The following is a 26,051-nucleotide window of genomic DNA, read 5'->3' on the forward strand; positions in this document are numbered from 1 at the left end:
AATAATTGAACTAAGGCAACTGCTCAGCATCCAGATTTCAAAGCAGCTTTGTGTATTTTCTTATATCACATGGGCAGTAATATGAAATCTCCATAACATTTTCAGTAATAGCCTCATTTGTGGGGGAAATTGTGCTTTAGACATATACGAAAGTAGAGATCTAGGAGGAGATCCTTTTGATTTTTACAACTCCAATTATGGTCCTTATTTTCTAACTCTTCCCCTAGGTTCTAAGATAAACCAAGATAAATTCCATGTCCTTAGACAAGGTTAACTTGGTGTCTTTGGGCTGTCAGAAGTCAGTAAAGGAGCTTGGAAGAGTGTCCATTTCACAGATCTTAGCCACAGAGGTGGGCAAGCCTGGACATGCCTTTAAACTGTGTCCACAGGGTCACCATCCCTACCCCAAAGCAAAGGAAGCTCCTGTTGCAGCCTGCTCAGGGGTTGGCTATAGGCAATGTGGGGTTGGCCTCTAAGGACCCTGCCCTCCTCACGTGGGGCTGATTAACACAGGGCCTCCTCCCCTGTGGAGAGTTAATTAGAAATGTTACACTTCAAGAGGAAAAACAAGAGTAATGGAAAAGGCATCTGTGTGTGACCAAAGCTTAACTGAAAACAGGCTTTCTCTTCTCAGTCTGGGAAAGCAAGGAGCTGCAGCCAGGGAGAGAACAAGCAGAGATGCTCATCTGGGGATGGAATGACATGAGTGAGTGTGTGTGTATGGCAGGGTGGGGAGCGGGTGGGGGGGGGCGTGGGAGGATGCATGTGAAGGGAGGAGCTCGGGGGCAGCGAAAGGAAAGGTTGGTATGAAGAATGTGGAATGAAGCAAGGCTGTGGTGGGCAAGTAGAAGAGGGGGAATAACCTTTCTACCTTCTTTTGGGGTCAGGCTATGGTGAGGAGGGGAGTGATGGAGGTAGGATAAACTCGAGTTGTATCTGGTGGCCTCCCAGAAAACTGGGCTTTTGATTAATTAATTAATGCATTCCTATCCACATAAGCCCACTCCTTCCCAGGCCCCCTTCTCATTGCTTCTCTTGGCTGCCCTTCTATTAGCCACAATGATCTTATTTTTATAATCTTTTTTTTTTCCTCAAACCAAACTTACCAGGACTTTAAGTCCAAATGTTAGAAATAGAGACTCCTGGCTTGTATGTCTCAGTCTATTGTTTTCAAATACATTATTTCCATAAACTTTTACTGAGCCCATTCTGGACCAGAAATGGTACCAGGCACTGGAAATATAGTCATCGTCCTATATACTAATGAAGGACAGATAAATGAACAATTGCAATACGAGGGGATAGAAAGATTCATGAAATCTCAGAAGGGCACCTGGCTCAGTTTTAACGGAGGACATCTGAACTGAGTCTTGGATAGTGAGTAGGAATTGCAGGCATGGAAGATTCAATTCAAATCCCAGCACTTCCTCCCAGTTAGGGGAGCCTCAGTTTGGTTATCAATGTAATGTCTCTAGTCACACCTACCTCACTGGTGGTCATGAAGATTATATAACATAGACTGAAAAGTGCATAGCCCAGGCTTCTGGTTTCCCAGTCTCAGTGATCTTCACTTACATTCTATTCTCTGTCAGCCCCACCCCGGTGACCACACTGCAAACTGCTCAGCACTCAGCTGCTCAGTCTTTAAGATCCCAAACCAGGAACGCTGCTGTGCCTCACGCTCTCACTTCCCACTCTCTCCCATTCATGCCAGTGCTAAACTGGCTCTTTCCCCCTTTGGGAAATTCAGTCCCTTTATCTTCCCCTCCCTTTCAGTTCATCTACCCCCATGACTTTGTCTTCTTCCCCACGAGGTCCCCACATTAGCCAGGAAGTGATTCTTTTTGGTCTCATCCATCCTATTGCCTTTTGGCTTACACTATGTATATCCCCAACCCTTGCTCAACTGCACGGTCCTCCTATTCCTGCTCCTGGCATTTGAGCATACTGGAGAAAATCCAGACTGTGTAGTTCCATTACACTTGGATGTTTCCTAATCTCCACTGGGCCCTTGCTACTTCTTAGTTCTCTATTTATTTCTATTGAAATAAGTCAATGTATGTAAAGGGCCTAGCACTTAGGCTGAAACAGGAGCTCCATAAGTTTACTTCTCTTTCCTCTTCCCCCAATTCCTTATCATATTACCAATGGTGCCTAGTCTGAACCTCTTCCATTCTTCTTACATCTCTGATTTCCTTCAGTCCTAAACCTTTTGCCATCTCACATAAGCTTGTTCCACTTTCCTAATTCCCAGCTTGTGTTTAATAATTCAGAGCACGTGGCCTCAATCTGCTGCCTGGTCTAGTCATATTGCTAAGTCTTGGTTTCCTTTTCTGTAAAATGAAAATTATAATAGAGATGATAAAAAGTACCCATGCCATAGAACTGTTCCAAGGATTATACAAGATAGACAGTATGTGTTAAGTGCTTAGGAAAGAATCTTTTAATGTTGCACTCAAAAAATGTTAGTTGCCATGATGGTGGTAATTTCTGATGCATTTTAAAGCTTTTAAAAAAAACCTTCCCTCGCTCAGAGAAATAGAGCTGGTAAGAACAAATCTGCACTTTAGATTCTATTCTCGCCCAATCCTTAAAAGACTTTCCTCTACAATGAACCTCTTACTGCTTCAATCTCTTCCTTTCCATTGGCTTCTACTTCTGAATCTATAAACATGTCAAGTCTTTCCCATCCTTAAAAAATAAAAAATCATGTCTCAGCTCTATTATCTTCTCTAACTTTCTACATCTACTTCGCAACTGTCAAACTTGTCCAAATGGTATTTATAATTACAGTATTTTTCTCTACCCTCCACACTTACCTGTAAATCTCTTGAAATCTGGCATCCAGCCTCAGCAGTCAACAAAACCACAAATAGCTTTCTTAAAGATCACTGACCTTTTCTTTACCTTTATACTTCTCATCTCTGCAGCATCCTTTGATGTTGGTTACCCAGTCTTTAAGGAACTCTTCTCTTTTGGAGTACTTGGGTCTCTTCTTTCCTGGTAGTGCTCCCCGCCACCGCCGGCACCTGTTGCTCCTAACACCCATTTCTGTTTCCTTATCTGGCTCCTTTTCCTCCTATGAATACTTGAGTGTACATGTTTTTATGAATCAGACTATAATCTCTTTTTTCTTGCTTTATACTATCTCCCTGGACAAAGTCAACTGCTTCTATGACTAATAGTTGCCCTAATGATACCTCTCCAATCTTCATCTCATTAGCACAACTACTTTGAAAAATACTTTGGCATTATCTTGAAGAACAGAACATCTGTATGCTATATGACCCAGCAATTCCACTCCTCAGTATAAGCCCAAGAGTAATTCTACACCTATGCACCAGGAGACACATGAGAAAAGGCTCATAACAGCCTTTTACAGCTGTTAGCTCACTGTTCAGAATAGCAAAAAAACTGGAAACATTTATATGCCCAATGACACTAGGTAATACAAAGTGAATTTTCGCACAATGAAATGTTATATAGTAGTGAAACTTAATGATGCTCATCTACACATAACATGTATGAATCTCAGTGACATAAGATTAAGTGACAAAAGCAAGTTCCAAAAGACACTATAGTATTAATTCTTTATAAAGTTCAAAAACAAGCAAAGTCAATTTATTTTTTATACAAGAATATATATGCAATAAAACAAGGCAAAGGAATTCTGGACAAGGATTCACGATCACGGTTTCCTCTGAGGTGAAAGAATGGGATATGGATGCACACCTGAGTAGGTGTGGGTTACTGGTAATGATTAGATGGACTAGAAGTTCATAGTGTTCATTATATTGCTAAAGGTAAAATATACGAAATAAAGTAGGGTTGTGCATGATAAATGATAAAAAAATCTAGTTTTTTTAAAAAGTTTTATTTATTAATGAGAGACAGAGAGAGAGTGTGGCAGAGACACAGGCAGAGGGAGAACCAGGCTCCATGCAGGGAGCCCGACGTGGGACTCGATCCTAGGTCTCCAGGATCAGGCCCCGGGCTGAAGGCAGCGCTAAACCAGTGAGCTACCTGGGCTGCCCAAAAAGAATCTAGTTCTAACCTCCCTCCTAAACTCCCATTTCATTTTTTCGTCCTTCCTACTTGGCATTTTCATTTGATTATTTCAGTAGCTCTTGAAACTCAAAATGTGAAAAACTGACTTCACATTCATCTTTAAATTTGCTGTCTCCTTAATCTCAAATTTTTATAAATGACCTTCACCTCCTCTGAGGTAGTCTGGCCTATGCCTAGACTTCTAAAAGGCTCTTTGTTTCCTCTCATTCAGCTACTTGCCAAGTCTTACTTTATCCCCCTGTAACATGCATCTAAAAAGAGGCAGAGCCAGATTTTGACCCATACCGTCTGTCACCACAGCCTATACTTTGAACTACCTATGTAGAGATGAAACTGGATCAAAGTGACCCCTGGGCAATGACCTCTGGCACTGGCACCTGACAGTTTATATGCCCTTGACATCAAGGAAGCTGAGGCACCAACCTGTTCTTTCCATAGCCTCTACCTTCTGCTGAGTTCTTGCCTCTCCAAATCCAGGCTGCTGAGCACTCGGACCCACCCCCCCTGAAATCTTGCCCAGTGTTCTGGCTTTGACAAAATTTGCCAGGCCTGCTGGACAGCTCTTAAGGCCACCCTGTAGGGAGAAGGGCCACACTAGGCTCAGTGTTGGTAGGAATAAACAGCTCTTGTGAGCAGCTGGGATCAAGGTGGACCCAGCCAGATGGAATCTCTGGCTTTTTCTTTTCTTGGGCCCTGCCGAGCAGCAATCTCCATGAGTGATCATAATGTACAGCCTCAGTGGGTTCTTACAGAAGCAATGGGGAGGATAGGCTGGGGCCCGGAGAGAGGAAGGGGGTCACAAGCAGTGTCAACAGCCATTTCTCTGCCTAATAAGAAGTGATTATTCCTAATAAGGACACAGCAGTTCCTGTTTACAGTTGTTCCAAACATCCCTCACACCACAACCCATTGCAAAATATGTGCCAAGGCCCAGCAACCTTTTCTGTTTGAGGACTCCTCTGACTTTACAGCTGTTAGGTCTGAAACTTTGCTGGATTCTGGCCTCTGCTCTTATGGAATAGGCATATTTTCTCCATGCCATGCCTCTTAGCCCAATGCTCTACCTTCTTTTCCTTCTTTTGTGTCTACCAGCATGGCTCCCATTGTGGGCTTAAGCTCTGAGCAATGAACACATACAGATGTCTGGCGAGATCATTAGCATTTCTTCAGATGTCTTCTCACCAAACACAAGAAGTCTTCAAAATGCATAGTAGACAATTCCTAAGAGACTGCCTAGAGAGAGAGAAATTATGTAATTCAAATCCTACAGCTTCATGTCCTGTGAGAGATGTTTCCTGACTGGCTGTGCTGTGCCTGAGGAGGTAGATTCAGCATAGGAGATGAGAGGTCTCAGGATATAGAAGGAAGAAACCTTCTCTAAGAAAGTTTTCTTTCTTTAGGCAGTTTGGGGAAACCCTGTTTTTGTTTTTACTAAAACACTCAACACAGTATAAAACAGGGCTGTTTCCAATATTGCTGTCTTCCCAAGTTTTTTAAAGAGCTAGATTCTTGGTTACTAATTTCTTTTCCTCCCTTCTTCTTACTCCCCTCCCCTTTAGCTTCTCCACCAAAGGGGCTTAGTTTCCACTCTAAGGACTGGGCGGGCCATTTAAAAGCACTTTCGATGGTGATGAAGGAATAGGAAGCTGTTACAGTATCCTCTGTGACAGGAGCCTGGGCTCTGGGGTTAGCCAGGTCTTGTGATGTCAGCTGTGGAGACAATTAACTCTGGCCCCTCAGACAAGGAATGACATTCTCACTCTCCAGTGAGTGACTAAAATAGTTACCTCATACAGTAGTGTTGAGAATTAAATGAGATAATGTATGTAAAAAACAGTCCAGTTAGCATTATAATGATCAATAAATGGTGGTTATTATTAATATTGTGATCTCATTCATCTGGAACTCAGCCCCAAACTGGAAAGCCAAAAGGAAAAGGTTTCTGAGCAGCTAAAATTAATGTCTGTGGGCTGAAACAAAAATACTTTACTCACAGATGAGATTCTCTTTTTGAGCCTATTTAATACTGTATATAGAACTATATTAAGCTCACAGCAGATGAGGAGCAGCCAATTAAACAGGGAAGCATGCAGAGAGCACTAAGTGTGAGGGCTGAATCCCGATGACTGGTAATCAGAGCTACAGAAACAAGACGGAGAATTATAACCACACATTATTAAGGGGCACTTCGAACACAGTAATTCATTGAGTATCCACTGGGTGATGCATCATCTATTGGGTGTACTGGGCATATTGTTTAATTCTCACAGCAGTCTTCTGCAGGGTGTATGTTTACCCTTGATATTACAAAGGTAAACATGAAGGTTCACAGAGTTTAAGAAATCTGTCACAAAGCTAGGAAGGGGGTATGACCTCAGAGCCTGCCTGCATATAAAGCCTCCACATTTCTGATACTCCACACTCTCTCCCATATAGCTTTTTAGGTCTCTAAAGGTCCCAAGTCCCACCGTCTTTCCTTCCTTCCTTCTTCTCTCCCTCCCCCTTCCTTTTTTCCTTCTTCTTTTCATCTACTTGATCATTGAATCAAGGTACTTTTTTTTAAAAAAAAAAAAACCTTATTTTGGATGATTTTAGACTCACAGAAAGCTGCAGAAATAGTTCCCATGTAGCCTTCTCTCAGCTTCCACCAACAATATCATCTTACATAAGTAAAATCCATTATCAAAGTGATGAAATGAACATCAGTGTGATGCCATTAAATAGACCATAGACCTTTGGATTTCACCAGTTTTTGCATGTACTTATTTCTCAAGGAACTTGCAATCCAGCACATTTCTTATTAGAGCATAGTTTGTAACTGGCATTCTTCGAGTGAAATTAAGTTCACATGTAAGAAGAAAAGTTATATACCTTAGGGAAAGATTTCATGCCAAATCACAGAAATAAAGTTTAGGCGCTTAAAGGATAAACCCTTTGCTCTCTGAAATGTTTAGCTCTTCAAAACAATGAATGTGCCAAAGCATTCTAGATAGCCAGAGGTGATCATCTATGGTTACTCTGCAGAATACTGAGGAGTTGATGAAGTTCTTAGTGATACAGAAATCCTGTAAAGAATGTAGTCTTGCTCAAGGTCTCCAAGTTAAGCTATGGAGGTTTTTCCCACCATGTTATGTTACTCTTCAGTTTCCAAATGCATCAGGACACCATATTACACAGCGTGGGTGGAATATTTGTCAGTTTGGCTATCTCCTCAATTCCTTCCATGTGTGCCATGGAATTTCAGTGCTGGAGTCAGGCATTTCTGAATACATTTTTCCATATGTAGATTCACCACTACCCACCGAAGCACACACATCTGACCTACTTAATGGAGTGTGAGATTGCTCTTTTCTTTCATCCTAAGAACATTTATGGTGATCAGAAGGGAGGCAGACTGCTGTGCTAATTCTGATCTAGGCATGTCCAGGCCAAGAGAGCCAACTATTTCTGCTGGTCTCTGGGTGGCAAATCAGTCAAGAATGGAGCCCCTTCAAGCTCATTCTCCTCTCCATTTTGTTGCTGGTGTAGGAACCTTTGAGGCAGCCATTTTCTCTCCCAAAATAAACAGAGAAAAGTCTCCCCAGTGCCATTTTAGAGATGTCCCACCAGACTTAGGTAGGTTTCAAGCTGACCCTGGCATCTTCCCTCTCAACTGCTTTTCTCCTCCATAATCTCCATTTGTGCTAGTCTCACCACCATCCTCTGGGAAGCTGAGACCTGAAATGTTAATGGTGTTCTTAATGTTGCCTTTTCCTTTGCCCCTCACATCTGTTCAGGGGTAGTGCTGTTGATTCCATCTCTCGCTCATCTCTCCTCTGTCCTGCTGTTCCCATCCATACTCACTTGAATCTTGGACAGGCAGGAAGCTGGCCACTTGCCTTTGCCACACTGTGAACTTTGAGGGGGCTGGGGGACTGCATCTTTGCCACCATTGTGGCTCTGGAATGGCTGTCACTCTGGACAGATGGTTGGCCCTTCAGTGATATCTGCTGAGTGGTTAACTCAGATGCTGAGTATCATTCCTGGGAGACTCAATCCCCAGGCAAAGCTCTGCTTCTTCTTTTAGGCTGGGCTTCAAGGCTGCAGAGGAGGGAGGATAATGGTGAGGCTGGCCATGTGGCCTGGGGAACATCAGCCTCCCTATGCCTCTGCTTCTTACCGCTTCCATAGGCCACTGCTCCCTGCCCAGCAGCATTTTTCTGTTCTGTTACCCTAAACTTCCATGTCACTGCATTGGAACAGGTAAGAAAATTTGAATTGACAGCCATGAGTCCAGATTTCCTGTTATCTGTTCTCAGCAAAATGCAGTCACTCCTCATTCAGTAACTGTTCACGGAGTTTCTCCTTTGTTTTAGGCACACTGCAGTTTTTCTTCCACCAGAATCTCTTTTTATATTTTCTATTGCTCACTCATTGTGTTTCTACAAGATATCACATACAAACTGTGTGTTTATCCATCATCATTGCTTTGAAATTCACCCACTCTATCCATTTTACCTGTACATGTATCAGAACTCAGAGACCAAAGTGGTAGCTCTCAGTTTTTAGGGCCAATTTGGGTCAGGGCCTTAAAAGACCACCTGGGATATCCGACATTCTGTGCCTCATGTCCCATCCTGAGATCAGTTAGATCGCTGAAAATACACCCGATACAATTACATCTTTGAGCTGCATTCTGGCGGATTTTCTTTGCCAAATACTTTCAAACTTCAAAAGCTGTCTCTAACACCCTGAGATTTATGTCTTATCTGCTTAAGAAGATAATCAGGCCACAGCTAGGCATTTTACAGAATACACACTGAACATACATCTGGGGTACTGGTTGTAAAATATGCTTGGAAGTCTCCAGACAGATTAAGCTTTGTCACCGTTGGGTATTGGAAAGGTCAGAAATTTCCATCAAGTGTGGCAGCCTGTGTTTGCCAAGCCTGGGACTTCCAGCTATGCTTTCATTCCCTGAAGAGACAGGGATGTGAGCTTGGGCTGTACTGGCTGTAAACCCCTTGAGCCTGGGAAATTAGGATTCTGGAAAGGACCTCAAATCTTTTTGTGTTAAAGGCAATGTGTTTTTAGAAAAACACAACTTCCTGTTTTTTACCCTGAAAGCAAGGTTTTTAAACATACAAATAATGCTCATAAAGTTTCTTAGACATCAAACAGGTCTTGCATAACAGTATTTTGATGATTGAAGGGTAAATAAATAAAAAACACATGCATTAAATGTCCCTTAAAATACACACATTTTAAAATTACGAGGGGAAAGTGCTTGACAAAAGCACCCTAGGTTTCATGAAGACCTCAATGTTTGAAAAATAGTTAGGACATTTGATGAATCCCAAACAAAATCAAGTTCTTCTATCTACGGCAGGATGCTGTGAGCCAGATTTCTGTTATTTCCAAGATAAATGGTCTGCCTAATCCTGGAAAAGAATGGCCCCCACCCCTGCAAGTAAAGCCCTACAGTGTGAGCCATCATCTTCAGTGGAGAAAATAGGAGTGACGTAATGGCCACAGCTGTGCAGTCAACCCTCTGGAGTGGCTTGATTTATAACTGCTTTGGGAGCCTCACAATATTACATCTCTTGATTTTGTGTACACATAATGTCTCAGCCTTCCCACCCTATGAATGTGTTAGGTAGTATTAAAGGTTTTTCCACTGGAGCATGTAAAACCTTGGCTTTGGGCCCAGCCAAAATTCAGCCACCCTTTGGGCATTATAATTGAGGTCTAAATAGAACTTGGCATCATCCTAGGGTCTCTCAATCAACCAACACTAAATGCCTACTAGAGCAAGCCAGTACTAAGATGGGGTGGGAGTGAGGGGGATGGAGGTTTCTCCAAGGGACATAAAAAAAAAGTTCAGAAACTCAGAAGATAAAGTCTCAGTTTCAAGCAGTTAATGATCTAGCTGCAGGGCTAAATCACATGGGAAATCATCAAATGCCACCAGGCAGATACAAATAAGGACTGCTAACCTAGGAAGGCTTTCATAAAGAGGAGAGATTTTTGAGGGCTTTGGGGGATTAAGCTGGGTCATTCACTTGTGAAATGTTTACTGAACACCTACTATATGCAACACATTGGGCTGGTACTGGGGATGCAGAGGTGAACCAAACAGGCCTGGTTCTTACCCTTGGGCAGCTTGCATTTGAGTTGGGAAGATAGGCATCAAACAGCTAATTACATCACTTATCCTTAATTATAATTTTGAGTTCTAAAAAAGCGGAGGATAAGGGTACTGGGAGAAGCCCTAGCAGAGGCATTTGACCAAAGCCATAAGAGTTGAACTGTCCTAGAGCCTTTGTTAAAGTGTGGTTCACCCACCAGCTTGTTATAAAGGCAGACTCTCAGACCCCTCCCCAGTCCTAGTGAATCCAAATCTGTATTTTTAACTCAGTGCCAGGTGATTCTTAGAGCACATTAGACCTCTAGCAGTATGAAGATAACACAATATGCAGCAGAAGCAGAAAACTCGTGGGTCACACAAGTGTTTGAGTATCCCAATTAAATGGAACAGACAGCCTTTTTCCTGGATGATAGTCATAGACCTGAGTCCAATGTGGAGAAATCTATATCTCTTGCATAGATGCTAAAGGATACCCAAAGTCAGTTAATGGGCCACTCATCTTTGCCTTTCAGGAGGGCCTCTTTGTCTATCCGTATCTTTTTTTTTCAGTTACACATCTACTGGGTCAGGATCCTTTCATGTTCCAAAATAGGAGATCTATTCTGTTTGGCATCAGTATTTCCCTCCCTCCCTCTCAGTGCTGGCTAATGCTTTCCAGATGAGGTGCGAGCAGCTGCTAATTGTACCCGGATCAGTCTTGATTTGTGTTTCAGTCAGCAAGGCACCTCACTAATGGGTCTGAAACTTGGCAGTGGGCCTGGGACCAGTGTCAAAGGAAACAGATCCGAAAGACACACGGAGAAAAGCAAGGAGACGGAGTGGATAGAAAAAGTTTAGAGGATGAAAGGAGGGGAGGAAATCAAAGGGACAGGAGAGAACTAGAGAGCATTTGGGGAAATCAACAGAGAGACTGATCTGAAAAAAGCAGAGGATAGGGGAGAGGGAGGTGAGAGGCAAACCCAGGAGAAAGGTAGGGAAGGCAAAGGGGAAAGAAGCAATGGCATCTGTATCTTTGAGAACCAGACCGCATTTTGTGATGTGATCCCAAATGCTGATGATGCCTGTGGTTGCTTGCGTGGACACTATATATGGGGAATGTCAGATAGGGCAGCCCCCACATTTCTGTAGGCAGTAATCTGATGCCTCTCTCTTCTCTGTGGCCTCTAGCTTTCCAAGGGTTTGGCAGGGAGCACTGAACTCTGACAGCAGCCAACAAGTGAAGGCTCAAGTTCCAAGTCTGACAGAGTTGTGGGGCCCAGACACACCTTGGCTTTATGAGCTGAGGCCTGAGGAAAGGCCTCTCCTGGCTTGAGCTCTTGGAGCCTGCTTTCCTGGAATTGAGTTGGAAAGGGGCCTTGTTAGGGGAAGCTGAGAACTGAGGCCTAAGGCCTTTCTGAGTTATACATATTCACTGTACTTATTAAACACACATATACACCTCTAGAGGAAGAAAATCCACTTGCCAGTATGAATTCTGAATTGTTGCACATGCAAATTTGTGCAGGGAAAAGAGAGGAAGGGAAACAGATTATCAAGAGGCACAAGAACAGAGAACAGATGGGAGACTGCCAGTGGACAGGCTGAGCTTTGCTTAGGGCATCAGCAAAGTAGCGGCACACCCATCCCTGCCTCCAGCAAGAAACAAATAAACAAGCCTGTGTTGTGGAGAAAAAAATTAATACTTCAAAAAAAAAAAGCATTTGTGTTCATATGTTCAAGTTCAAAAACCTGTAGACAAATGTTCTCAGCAACACTATTCACAACTGCTGAAAGATGGAAACAACCCAAATATCCATCAACTAATGAATGGATAAACAAACTGGTATATTCACATAGTGGAATATTATCCCGTCATATAAAGAAATGAATGCATGCTGAATGAATGCATCAAAAGCACTGATGTATGCTACAATTGTGATAAAACATGCTGGAAAACATTATGCAGAGTTAAAGAAGTTAGACACAAAAGGCCACATACTGTATTTTATTTACATGAAATATCCGGCAATGGCAAACCCATAGTGACAGGACATGGTTCAGTTATTGCCGGAGGCTGGGAGAGGGGAGCATTGGGTGGGACTTCTTAATGGGCATAGAGTTTCCATTTGGGGTGATGCAAAAGTTCTGGAACTAGAGAGTGGTGATGGTTGCACAATACTGTGGATATATTTAATGTCACTGAATTATGTACTTTAAAATGATAAATTTTATGTTGTGTTTTCCAATAAAAATGAAAAAACACGAAATAATCATCACTGTGAAAATCTAAAAACAAAATCAAAACAATCTGTTTTTCCATAAACTTGTTTTACAGTTAGGTACTATTTTTGAGTCACATATTGGAGGTGCATTACTATAATGTATTTTCCTATGTGCCTGAAAGGGAAAGAGCGATGAAGAAAGGAAAAAGGGTGATGAAGACAGGAGGGGGAACGTCAAAGAAAGCCAGTGATGTACAGTGTAGGACATAAAGGTGCAGGGCTGGCTGCTGAAGAAAAGTGGCCAGAATGAAGCGGGGAGAAATAAGCTGATGATCTTTCACCTAGGAGAGAAAGAAACCACGGACATAAGAAAGGAGACACAGAGAAGGCGCCAAATCTTTGAGTCGTGCCAGATAGCACTGACGAGAAACTAAGATAAACTAAAAGAGATTCTTAAATCAAAACAGCAGAAAGACAAGCAATGTGAACTTCATTCTCTACCGTATGTCCCCCTTTATTTCCCGTGAGCTGTGAAGTGCCCGAGATCTGGGGCTGAGAACCTGAGGGTGGGAGTTCAGGGGGGGATAGATCTTTCCACTCTACAGGGCAAACCTTGCTACCTAAGCCCAATGTCCGCCAATAGCTGGTATCCTGCCCCTGTGCTCCCCATCCAGAGATGTGATGAAGCAGAGACTGGATGAGCCCCAGTCAGGGATACAGCAGGGAGAGCTGAGCACTGTGCAGGCAATCAGGCAAGATCATTTCTGAAATCTCTCCTGATTCTATGCTCTTGGGTGTGAACGGTTCTAAGCCACACACAGGTGCCTAACATAAGGAGGCTGGTCAGAGGATCAGTCCATGAGTGCTTACCACACACACGTGCTCTATTTGAAAGAGGACTTGTTGGCAGAACTTAGAAGGCCCTGCCTCATAGAGAGTTGTTAGATGAAAAGACTGAGGTTGAGACTGTAACTTTTTTTTTTTAAGATTTCATTTATTTGTTTGAGAGAGAGAGAAAGAGAGAGAAGCAAAAGCAGGGGGAGAGAGGGAGAAGCAGACTCCATTGAGCTGGGAGCCCAATAAGGGGCTTGGTCCCACGACCCTGGGATCATGACCTGAGCCAAAAGCAGATGCTTAACCATCTGAGCCACCCAGGCGCCCTGAGACTATAACTTTCTTACATTATTTCCAGGTAGTTGGTATGTAAGGATTTTTTAAATTAATCTTTTAATTTGAAAATAGACATGAAAAAGATGAAAATAAAAAACACTCATAATGCCACCTCTTTGGTGAATATTTATGCATATTTACCTCTACTCAGAACACACACATGACTATACTGAACATACTGTTTCATGTTCTGGGGCTCAAGCTCATTTCTCTTAGGTCTCAGACAATATCATAATGACGTGTGGGTTTAAGAACTTTATGATAAAGACAAAACAGGGAGATAAGGGTGAGATGGTCATGTGGGACAGGCAATATGGTTTATTCTGCAAAAGAAAGCACAGAGTTCCATCCTATTTTCCAAAAACTATCAGTAGGAAATACTTAGGAGGAGGAGGAGTATGTTGCACACAGGGATTATGCCTTCAGTCTCAGTCCTAGAATGAGGACAGCACAATCCTACAGACATAAGGCAAGAAATAAACCTTACTGTTATAAACACACACATGCACACAACATGCAAATGGTATAAGACGACCTGCATTTTCTAAGGCTTCAAGGAAGGGCACCTGTGAAAGAAATCAGCTTCTGGAATCTGGGTTCCTTTGTAGTGCGTATCTGCTAATGCATTTGAATCATAGGTGGAGTGCAGGGTTTTCCCAATGGAGTCTGAATTCCCATAGACAAAGCTTGTCCTTGAACTTTAGGGGGAATTTGGGGGATTTCTCACTTCCTACATAAGGAAGAAGCTCATGAAGGGCCTACTGGTATTTTGTTCTAGACAGAAGAAGATGGACATAGCAGGTGTCCTGCTGAGCTCTGGTAAGCAGAAGTCTGGTTTACAGAGAGGTCAGGAGGAAGAATTTAGGAACTAGGAAGCAGAAACTGCTTTCTGAACATTGGGATAACAGCCACTTACTTGTGTAAGATGCAGCTCAAGTAGGAGGTCAAGGCAATCCCTCCCCAGCTGCCTGCAATTCGCAGCCTTTATGGCTTTCTCCATCTCTTCAGGCCCCGCTGCAGCCCAGAAGTACACAATCAGTGGCTGAAGGGCACAACCAGTTCCCCCAAGATTGGGGTGTGGAAGGCACGACCTCTCAGGCTAGGAGGTAAGTACTGCACCGGAGCATCACATTTACATGATGGCACAATGCCATTCAGGCCCTCCAATAACCTGACAACTATATGATCTTCCAGTGGCCCCTCACTGCACTCAAAACAAATTCCTACACCTTTATCATGGTCTGCAAGGCCTGTGGCCTGCACTACGACACTCCTCCAACCTGTCATCTTATCCCTTATGATGCCACACTTACTCCCTTACTTCCTTACTGCCTGTCCCCGGGCTCACTGTGCCCTTTGCCTTGGACACTTTTCCCTCTGTGTTTACATGGCTTCCTCTGTCACTTCATTCCAGCTCTGCTCAAATGTCACATCAGAACCAACAAAGCATTCTGACCACCTATCCCAAATAACATCCCCACTCCATTACTTACCGATTGGCAGTAGGCAAAAGTACTAACAGAGCCAGCAAAGAGAACAGATAGGGATGAAGGGAAGATATATATAAATGCATATAGAAATATGTATTTAAAAATACATACATATCTTGTTTATCATTTGTCACCACCACTTGAATATAGGATAGGAACCATGAGAGCAGGGACTTTGTTTTGTTCACTGCTATATCCCTGGCACCTTAAATAATATCTGGCACTCAGGGTTCAGTGAACAGTGGCCAAATTAATGGATGGTCACTTTTTCTTTCATGCTGATCTTACAGCCATTTCTCTCCTGACTCTTTTTTTTTTTAATTTATGATAGAGAGAGAGAGAGGCAGACATAGGCAGAGGGAGAAGCAGGCTCCATGCACTGGGAGCCCGATGTGGGATTCGATCCCGGGTCTCCAGGATCGCGCCCTGGGCCAAAGGCAGGCGCTAAACCGCTGCGCCACCCAGGGATCCCTCTCTCCTGACTCTTGATCTCTCTCTACTTGCACTTAAGCCTCAAGTTAACTGCCACAGTTTCAAATAGAAAATGTCCTCAAACCATCTGAATCACAAATCAGGGAAGAGTAGGACTGGTCTTTAGAATTCCCTTGGATATATCTGCTTCTCCTTGGACGCAGCATTTTCTTCATCAATCCTGAGTCCCTGAGTCAAATGAATCCCCTCTTCCCTCTACCCAACTCAGAAACAAGGGGGGCTCCCTTAAAACTGATTTTAGGCTAATCTTGTCTCACCTGTGTGGTAACTGATGCCCTCCCATTTTTTTTGTTTTTTGTTTTACAGATTTTCTTTTTCAGCAACCTCTACACCCACTGTGGGGCTTGAACTCAACCCTGAGATCAGGAGTGGCATGCGCCAGCCCAGTGCCTTGCTCCAAATGGTAAAGGACTCTAACACATATCCAGCTGGTGACAATGTAGGGCAGCAGACAAACATCTCTAGGCCTGCACCATCTGGGTTCTCACACAGAGCTGTTATCATGAGTATAATAAACCTACTCCATTCCTGAGCCCCCACTTCTAAGTCTGCCCGAAGAATCTGTCTATGACAGAGATACAGTCAATGACACCGACTTGAGATGCCCTGGCCTCCTAGCACCCATATTCCTAGTTCTGATTTCTGTGGCTTCCCATCACTCTGTTCTTCTGGACCCAAGTAGCTCCATCATTTGTTTTCCTCCAGCCCGAGCCCTGGGAGCACCTGATGGCTGAGGCTAATATCCTTAGAGTGATCTTATGACCCAATGGCTTCTGGCCATTACTCTCAGTTTAGAACCTTGTGTGTAGGAAGGACACAGTTTCAAAATGCCCTAAAAATAATGAGATCAAAGATCTTTAAGATTTATCTTAAAAGCCTGAGTGGTGATCCTCAAGATACTTTGGTTTATATGTGGAGTTTGGGTTTGTATGTGGCCAGCTTCTTTGTCTTCTGGTGTTGTAAGGACACTTAGAGAGGGGCTGTTGCTTCTAAAAATTTGGACGCTGCCATCTTCAGAACTGCCCTTCCTGGCTGGTGGAGGTTTTCCAATGCTGCAGGAGGGCAGCTTTTCCTACTTCAGGTGCCTACCTGCGACTATGACCTCATCTGAAGGAAGGAGCTAGAACCCTTAGGGCTGGGAGGCTGTGGCTGGGGAAAAGGAAGGATGGAAGAGGCGGAGTGGCCTTAGCTTGTTATATGTGCCTCATTACACATGTCTAAATTTGGCTCTCTCTCAAGCCTGCTCAACCAAGGAATGTGCATGCAACATTTTTTTTTAGCTGTAATGAGTTTTGTTATACCTCCCATGCCAGAAACTTCTTTGAGCACAAACAGTAACATATGTAGATAGACATTACCTAGATGTCCAGCAAGACAGGACACTATGATATGCTGAGAGAAGAAATTCAAATGTTTATGCACATGTCACCAAAGCATTTTAGCATCTTCCTTTCACATACACTCAGTCTGCAGAGCTGTGGGCATGTTCACTTGCCCACTGCAGACAAGTAGATGAGGTGGACATCAGAGTACTCTAAGTCCTCTTGCCTAATACAGCCAGAAGTAGAGAAAATATGAATCTAGATTCTCACTCACTCCCTGCCCCCAATCTTTGATTCTTGGCCATTGTCTAACTTGTAACAGCCACATGATAAAGAACTTATTAACTTGTAATATAATGCATGAATAAGAAGGTAAAAAAAAAACTGCCCTTCCAAGAGAAGGACTTTCTAAATATGAAACAAAACCTAGAAACCAGAAATGAAAAGATTCACATGTTTGACTACATCTAAACTAAACATCTTTGCAAGGTAAAAAATATTTGTTAAGCAGAATCAAAAGACACATGACCTACTGGGGGAAAATGTGTATCTTGTATCACAGATAAATGTTTAATTTTTCTAAGAACTTGGAAAATATCAACTAAAAAAACTACCAACTGAATAGAAGAAATAATAAAGGATATTAATAGATATTTAATAGAAAGGAATATACAAGTAGCTCTGAAATGTGTAAAAGATGAAAAAATCTGGGCAGCCCCGGTGGCTCGGCAGTTTAGCACCTGTCTTCAGCCCAGGGCATGACCCTGGAGACCCGGGATGGAGTCCCACGTCGGGCTCCCTACATGGAGCCTGCTTCTCCCTCTGTGTGTGTGTGTGTCTCTCTCTCTTTCTCTCTCTCATGAATAAATAAAATAAAAAAGATGAAAAAGTCTTATTCATAAGGGGAACTAATTAAAAATATACTGGCAGACCATCTTTTACCCATCAAACTGACAAAGTCCAAAAAGTCTGATAAACTAAATTGGTGGGGATTTACAGAAATAGGCATGGCCATACATTGTAAGTGGAAATGTAAAACAGTATCTTTTATGAAATTTCCCAATACTTACCATAATCCCAAGTGCTTATTTTTTATTCCCTTCTATGTTTATCCTAATATACTCTTTTCTGTGAAATGATTCATATACAATGCTATTCATCACATCATCATTTAAAAAAATAAAATTTGGAAACAACTTAAATGTCCATCAACAGAGGGCTAAATTATGATACCTTTATGCAAGGGAACACTTTTTTAGCTCAAAGGGAATGAGCATGCTTTTTCCTGTGCTGATATGAAAGATTTTTAAGCTATATTAAATGGGGAAAAAAAGAGAAGTACAAAAAAGTATGGCCATCTTTTTATGGAACAAAATGGGGAAACAGGTGTAGATACTTGCTTGAATATAAAGTCGCTCCGCAAGGATACACACAAAGCTGGTGAAGCTGGAAAGCCGGTAGATCTCTCTCTCTCTCCCCTCTTTGCCATCGCCCGCCCTCTTTCTCTCACAGCAATACAACTTGAGCTCAATACTTGTCTAGAATTCTCAGTGGGGCTACCTAGGCGGTTGCCCTGAGCAAGGGAGCAAGGTAGACAGATGTGAGGGAGAGACTTTGTGCATATCCTTTCAAGCTTCCTAAACTTTGTTCCAAGTGAATGTATTCTCTCTTCAATAAATAAATAAATAAATAAATAAATAAATAAATAAATAAATAATAAAATAAATAAATAAATGCAAGTTATCCTTGTTTCTGTAAAATATCAATTAATCCAATCATCAGCTTCAAAAATTAAAATCCTGGATAAAACCCCTCTCAAGAGATGCAGCAAATAACCTTTTAAAAATTCATCATCCTTAGCTGATGACTGGATAAGGGAGAGAGAGGGAGAGATGGTGGGTGAGAAGCTGGGCAACCAGGAGCGCAGGGAGGTATGATGGGGAGCTTGGCAGGACGGAGGGATAGAGGAAGCCGCAGAGGGAGGGCGCATCAGAGCCGGGCAGAGGCAGCAGTTGCTGAAGCAGGGGCTGCAAGTGGGTGAAAATGCCGCTACTGCCCGTTGGCCTTCACCTCAGGGTGTGCCTCAGACCCGACTGCCCTTTGTTACCACTGCTGGTTAGACTCGGTTTATTTTTCCATGGACTTCTTGGGCCTTCTCCTGTGTGTCAGGAATTGACAAGGCTTGAGAAATTTACCTAGGAGACATGGAGGTCCTCTGACCCCACCAGAGAAAATAAACAAGTGTAAAGTGGTCCTTAAGGGAGGGTAAAATAGCTGCGACTTCCTGGTTTGGCGGATTATATCCCTAGTGTGAAGGGTGGACGTTCAGTGCGCATCAGCGTCACCTATATGTGCACGTGTACAATAAGGCACGGGAATAATTTAGAATCCCACACAACTCACCCCAGTAGGTTTTGCTTGTTGATGACTCTGTTTCCCATTTTACACTTTAAACAAAACCTCTGTTGTTTTCAGACACATCGACTGCACGATGCCGGTTTTCTTACGTCACCCTCGCTCCCGCACTAGCTCGTGGCTGTTTTGAGGTTGGCAGGTTTCTCCTCTTTGGAGTCGCACGCCTAACACGTCACAGGAAATCGCTGCTGAATTTACCGGGATTCACATGGCCATCAGTTCCGGGTTAGGTTCGGCTGCACGTAACGCAGACCCGACCTACAGCGGCTCGAGCAAAAATCCGACTCCCGTAATAGAAAGTACAGGGATGGCAGGCCCGGGTCAGCGCAGCGCTCGCGGGGAATCGCCGAGGGTGTAGGCAGCTTCCGCACCTCGCGCATCCGGCCACACACCTCACGGCGAAAGATGGCGGCCGGAAGTCCGCACTCACCGCTGGAAGGGAAGGAAAGGGCAAAGGGCAAGAGGCCGGAGCCGCGTGATTGCCCCAAGCCCGAGCCAGCAACCTCTGCCTGCATCCCATTGGTCAGAAGGGGATCACGTGGCCTCCCCTAGCTGCAGTGGATTCTGGGAGGCTGAGCGGTTTTAACCCAGAGCGCCGCAGCATCCCTTAATAAAACGAAGCTTCTCTTGTTAAGGAAGCGAGGGATGATGAGTAGCCGTATTGGTCACAAGCGCGTAAAGGTCAAAAACACATTTCCGGGCAGCCCGGGTGGCTCAGCGGTTTAGCACCGCCTTCGGCCCAGGGCGTGACCCTGGAGACCCGGGATCGAGTCCCACGTCGGGCTCCCGGTGCATGGAGCCTGCTTCTCCCTCTGCCTGTGTCTCTGCCTCTCTCTCCGTGTGTGTCTCTGATGAATAAAAAACAAACAACAACAAAAACCCAAAAACCATTTCCGACTCCGTGTCTCGTTCGCGTGTTGCTCCTGCCTGTAGAGTGGCCATGGTGAGGGTCCATTCTCTTGGAAATCCCAGCTGGTGCCATTTGACCAGACCCCCGGGGCCACGCCTTGCCTCCCTCCTACCGCCCCCCTCTCCCGGGGTAATGTTGTTGGCCTGTTCTAAGACTCTAACTAAAATAACCTAATTACCCCCGGGGGCAGTACATTCCCTAGACTCTACAGGCTGCCTTCAGGGCTGGGAAATTTCCCAGGGGCAGGAATGGATGCAAATCCCTTCTCCCGCGTGCTCTGCTGCATCTGTAGCCTCCCCCGGCAATGCCAATGCCGCAGTCCTCTGCCGCTGGTCTCACGGGATTGTGTCTATCGGTGGATTTCTTACAAACATCTGGCAGCACAGCCTTGCCGGCTCCACGCCTCTGAGCCCTCTCAGGCCACAGGCGTTCTCCAGGAGAGTCAGGTGATCTTTCCCCTGAGTCTAAGGAGGAAATTTGTGCTGGTCTCCTGTCCTTCTCTCCAAGCAGGGGAAGGCTGTTTATTCCACATAATTAATGGACAGAGAAACTGGGCCTAATTTATTTTACTCCTAGGAATGCAAGTCCGTTCTTTCTAGAGAAGAATGTGTGTCTTTGCCTCACCCAAGCCGACTCACAATTTCCCATAAGGAGTAGACATTAAAGCCAAAGGTGAGGGGAAGGAACAGTTCTCGAAACTCTGAAAGAAACTAAACACATTTTTTTTTTTAAAGAAATCATGTTTCTGTTTTGGTCATTATCATCTTAAGTATTTTGTGTGATCGTGCAAAATTATTCAAAGGCATTTAATGAGGGCTGTGCATTGCAGACTGGATTTCTGTGGTATTTCATGATTTTCTAGTTCTTCAGGAAGTCAGTGTCTTTTAATTTATCTTGAATCAGGATTATTTCACTCGCACATCCTAAGCTAAATAGAGAAATGGCACATTTCAAATGCCTGCCCGCTGTATACAGAAGGCTAGGGACAGTGATGGATGACAAAGGCTGTGGCTCTGAGACCCTGTCAAACTGCATTTGCAAAATTCTTTGCAGAAGGGTTTTATGAATTCTTTAGAGCAGGTCAGCAGAACCTATCTCCTTCTCATTAATCCCTCACCAGTAATAGTCACGTGTCTATGTAGAGGTAAAAGATAATGGAATGGGAAAAGCATGGCTTTCAGACTCAGGCATATGTTTGGATTCCAGCTCTGCTGCTCATACTGGAGAAGTGACCCTCAGCAAGTAATATCTGTCCTTCTTCCCTAGTTTCTTCGTCTGTAATCCTGCCTTATAAGATTGTTGTTCCCAAATGCGAAGCTCCTGACTCACGACCAGATGGTAGTTATAATCAATACATGAAGACTTCTGCAGTGTTTAACTTCCCTGAAACCTGCTAAATTCAAAACAAGCTGGGCATTGACCTTAGCACTATCTCCCATGACATGAATAATATTGGCATTGACTTAGCGTGTGCCCTACGCAACCAACATCCTCCCACCTACTTTTCCTAGAACAATTTCTCCCAGCCAGACATTGTCTCCTGTGGGAAACTTCCCTTGAGTGCCAATATTGGGTTAGGTCCCTGACTGCTCCCATAACCCCTTGGGCTCACCTCTAGGGCAGCCCTTAAATGACAGTGTTCTAAATGTTTGCCTATTCTGGGAACTATGTTTTGCTTGGTTTTGATAGTGCACAGGTCATGGTAGCCGCTCTTTTTTAAAACATTTAATTGAGGTATAATTTTAAGACCATAAAATCTACTCATTATCAGTATACAACTGAATGGGTTTTCAGTAATTTTAGAGTTGTGCAAAGATCACCACAATCTAGCATTAGAACAATTCTATCATCCCAAAGAGACCCCTTGTGTGCATTTGTAGTCACCCCATCCCCTAACCCCAGGCAACCATTCTTTCTTTCTTTCTTTCTTTCTTTCTTTCTTTCTTTCTTTCTTTCTTTCTTTCTTTCTTTATTGGAGTTCAATTTGCCAACATATAGCATGATACCCAGTGCTCATCCCGCCAAGTGCCCCTTCAGTGCCCATCACCCAGTCACCCCAACCCCTCGCCCACCTTTCTTTTCTTTTTTTTTAAGGATTTTATTTATTTATTTGCAAGAGAGCACAAACGGGTGGGAGCAGCAGAGGGAGAGGGAGAAGCAGGCTCCCTGCTCTGCAGGGAGGGGGGACATGGGTTTCAATCCTAGGATCCTGGGATCATGACTTGATCCAAATGCAGCTACTTAACTGACTGAACCACCCAAGTGCACCTAATCTTTCTATCTTAAAAAAAAATCTGTCTTTTCTGGACATTTCATATAAATGGAATCATATTCTATGTGTTCTTTTGCATCTCACTTCTTTTACTTAGCATGAAGCATTTGAGGTTTATACACCCTGCAGTCTATATCAATAATTTGTTCCGTTTTCTAAGGTTTGCATGTCAATGCATAGATACACAGAGACTGCATTCTGTGCACTAACCACCTATGGCTAGTTCAGTGCTTGCAGATTATCGTAAAAGCTAAGGAAAACTTTGCTGCTTGAATTGAGTTCACAATGGGATAATATTAAAGTTAGTCTGACACTATTAATGCACACAGTAATGAGAGGGATAGACAAGAACACACGGATATCTGTGACATTTTTGGGCAATGTCAAGTCATTATCTGAAGAAATGTCTCAGTGACTTCTTATCTTGTCCCTTCACCTTATATGGATTTTTAAGATTCTGAAGTGAGAAACACCCCTCCCTTCTACATCCAGCTGTTTTGACATTACTTTCATCTCCTCTGTGTCAAAACTGAATGCTCACATTTGTCCCAACACAAGCGCCTCATAAACATTAAGTGATGATTTATTCACTTATTCAATAATTATGTATTGAGCACCTACTGTTTGCCGGCATCATTTTAGGAGCTTAGAATACTTGACTGAACAAAACAGACAAATATCTCTGCCTTCCTGAGGATGAATATATATTCACATATATATCCACAATATATCAATAGTCTATAGATTTTGGCCCATGAAAGCCTTAATATGTTTTTCAAAACCATTAGACTTGAGGTCAAAGACATAAATAAACTACTCACATTGGAGGAAATACAGAATACTCAATACATAAACAGACCAGCCTGAATAATAATGAAGGAAATGAAAATACAAACAATTTCATTGAAGTTACTAGAAACATTGTACACTTTTTAAGCCATCAAAAAGAAATAAAAATTAGTACATGTGATGTAGATGGGTTAAGGAAAACAAAAATGCTCATCAATTGCTGGTGCCATTATAAATTGATTGGGTCTTTTAGAATCTGATTGCATCACTGATTCAGGAATTCCTTTTTTTTTTTTTTAATGAATGTCCAAAGGAAATAATTTAGGGAAAATATATATCAGAGCTATTAATCAAAGGAAAAAGGCTGGACATAGTCCAAATACTCCATTATTTGGGAGTAGACAAGTAGATAAAAAAATAAATTTGGTATGATAGGATGGAAAGCTCTTACCCGCTAAAAAAAAATTAGAAGACTGCACTCTGTGATATACAGAATGCTTATACAAAACAGTTAAAACAAAGAACAAAAAATATTATGGATGAACTTATTACAGTTCTATAAAATATGTACCAGGAAAGAGCATAAAGTGGTACACATATTTGTATTTGACAATTTTTTTATGCCATATATAATGAATTTTTTAAAATCAGTAGCTACTCCTCCACCCCCCACTCCCACACATTGAAAAGTCTAAAGTCCTTGAAAAATACTATCCCCCCCCAACCTCTTCCTTTTCCAGTTCTTCACATCAGTAAATGAAAAGGACATTCTATTCTTAGGTGCTGCACCCAGGCCTAGTTCTTCAGCACAGATTCTCCTGAGCTCTAGAGCAGTAGGATTAGAAAGGACCCAGAACTTGGGACCCCTGGGTGGCACAGCAGTTTGGCTCCTGCCTTTGGCCCAGGGCGCGATCCTGGAGACCCGGGATTGAATCCCACGTCGGGCTCCTGGTGCATGGAGCCTGCTTCTCCCTCTGCCTGTGTCTCTGCCTCTCTCTCTCTCTCCTCTCTCTCTCTCTCTCTCTGTGTGTGACTATCATAAATAAATAAAAATTAAAAAAAAAAAGGACCCAGAACTCAACTATCTACCCTTTCACTTTATAGAGGCAAAAACTGATGTCCCTAAAGAAGAAGGGTCTTGCTCAAGGTCCCCCAGATGTTTAGTGTAAGGATGACATAACGCGTGAGTCTCAATCACCTTCACCAACTAACCAGTCCCTGGTACATAGTAGGAATTCAGGAATATTTGTTAAATGAAATAACAGTTTCTCTTATAACAGGAAACTGATAAGCCCACATCCGGGTGTTTTGCCTCTCAGTACCCAGCTGAGAATCAATATCTGAGTATGAAAGATTTGGATTCATAGAGTAGATCCAAAAAATAAAACAAAATGAAAAACAAGAAAAACAAAATGAAAAACCAAACAAAAACCAACAAAGCAAACCTAAAGCAGTGTTCTGCCTTGGTGGAAGGCCGCTGCCCAACTAAAAATACTTAGAACAGCCCTAATTTTCATGGGTGTGCCTACTGTTCTGCAGATCTAGATCCTGGACCAATGAGAAGCTACGGGTTTATTTGGGTTTATTTTAGGCAGCCCGCTGTGGCATCTTCGTGTTGTGGTTGATGGCACTGTGTGGTTGGGCAAATGCTTGGACTCCAATTTGGACTAAAACACAATGCTCATTATTTTATTTCAAGAGGCAGAGCCATAATAGGAAGTGTATAGAGAAATTCTGGAGAAAGGTTATATCTCTCAGTGCAAAACTGGGGTAATATGGAAAAAATGAAGATGGCAAAGGGAATCTGGCTGCTTGAGTTTATTTTGGAGGCAGTCCGGGCAAGGAGGAAATATCTCCTTTCTAATAGATGGAGTGAGCATGGGCAAGCTACTCTGGTCACAGTTTCTCCAAGGCTAAATGACAATTCCAATTAACAGGTTCAGAAGAGGTAACAGATATGAAAGGATTTTGAAATATAAAGTGTAGACAAACAAGCCATTGTGACGATGGTGGTTGAAATAAAACAGCCTGAGCAATAATTAAAAATACAAAAGCAATTGGTGTGATATAATTTATGACATAGAGAATGGGAAAAATTGAGTGCCAACTTCCTCTTGTGTACTTACCTACTGTCCTGCTACCACTAGCCACAGGGGGGACTTTGGCCACAATGTACCCTCTCTTCAAGCACCCTTTCCCCATCAGCTCACTTCTCATTTGGGACCCTGGCACACCGCTGTGACCGAGCAGAAAAGACAAGAGACAGATTCCAGCACTTGAGCATGGACCCACCAGATTCCTCCACACACTAGCTGTGGGGGCCGGAGAAGGCCTCCTCGTGTCTCTCATGCCCACTTTCCTCATTTGTAACAAAGGACAAACACCTGTTTCACCTACTATACAGGGTGTCTCCAAATGAGGTAACTTGTTTGCAGAAACTCTGCACTAAACAACAAATGCCTTTTGTTGTCACTCTTTAGCCTCTTTACGCCTCTGTTTCTGCATTTGTGAAATAGTTGACAATGATGTGTGTCTCCAGAGGTTCTTGTGGCTCTCTGTGAAGGCCCTCTGCATATACGTCTTATATTAGAGGCTCACCCCAGATTTATAGGCTCCTATTTCTCTACCACATCCTGAAGTATTTATTCCCAATGTGACACTCTGTTCTGTTGTTAAGAGCCTGCAGTTGCTTGGTAAGCCAAGACCCTTCCATGATTGACCAGACCACCCCTCTTTTTACCGAAGCCTGCTGCGGTGGGAAGCTGGGACCCACAGCTGACACAAGAGGACACTCT

General features: G+C 43.1%; 1 long non-coding RNA gene across 1 annotated transcript; it reads left to right on the forward strand.

The window, feature by feature from the left end:
• Positions 1–567: 567 nt before the first annotated feature.
• Positions 568–20,154, forward strand: LOC129503817 (uncharacterized). The gene is made up of 4 exons (XR_008663250.1): positions 568–706; positions 14,575–14,672; positions 15,855–15,951; positions 19,346–20,154. It is a non-coding gene; the product is annotated as an uncharacterized LOC129503817 (long non-coding RNA).
• The last annotated feature ends 5,897 nt before the right edge of the window (positions 20,155–26,051 follow it).

This window comes from Nyctereutes procyonoides, unplaced genomic scaffold (assembly GCF_905146905.1).
Source record: "Nyctereutes procyonoides isolate TBG_1078 unplaced genomic scaffold, NYPRO_anot_genome, whole genome shotgun sequence".
Taxonomy (NCBI): domain Eukaryota; kingdom Metazoa; phylum Chordata; class Mammalia; order Carnivora; family Canidae; genus Nyctereutes; species Nyctereutes procyonoides.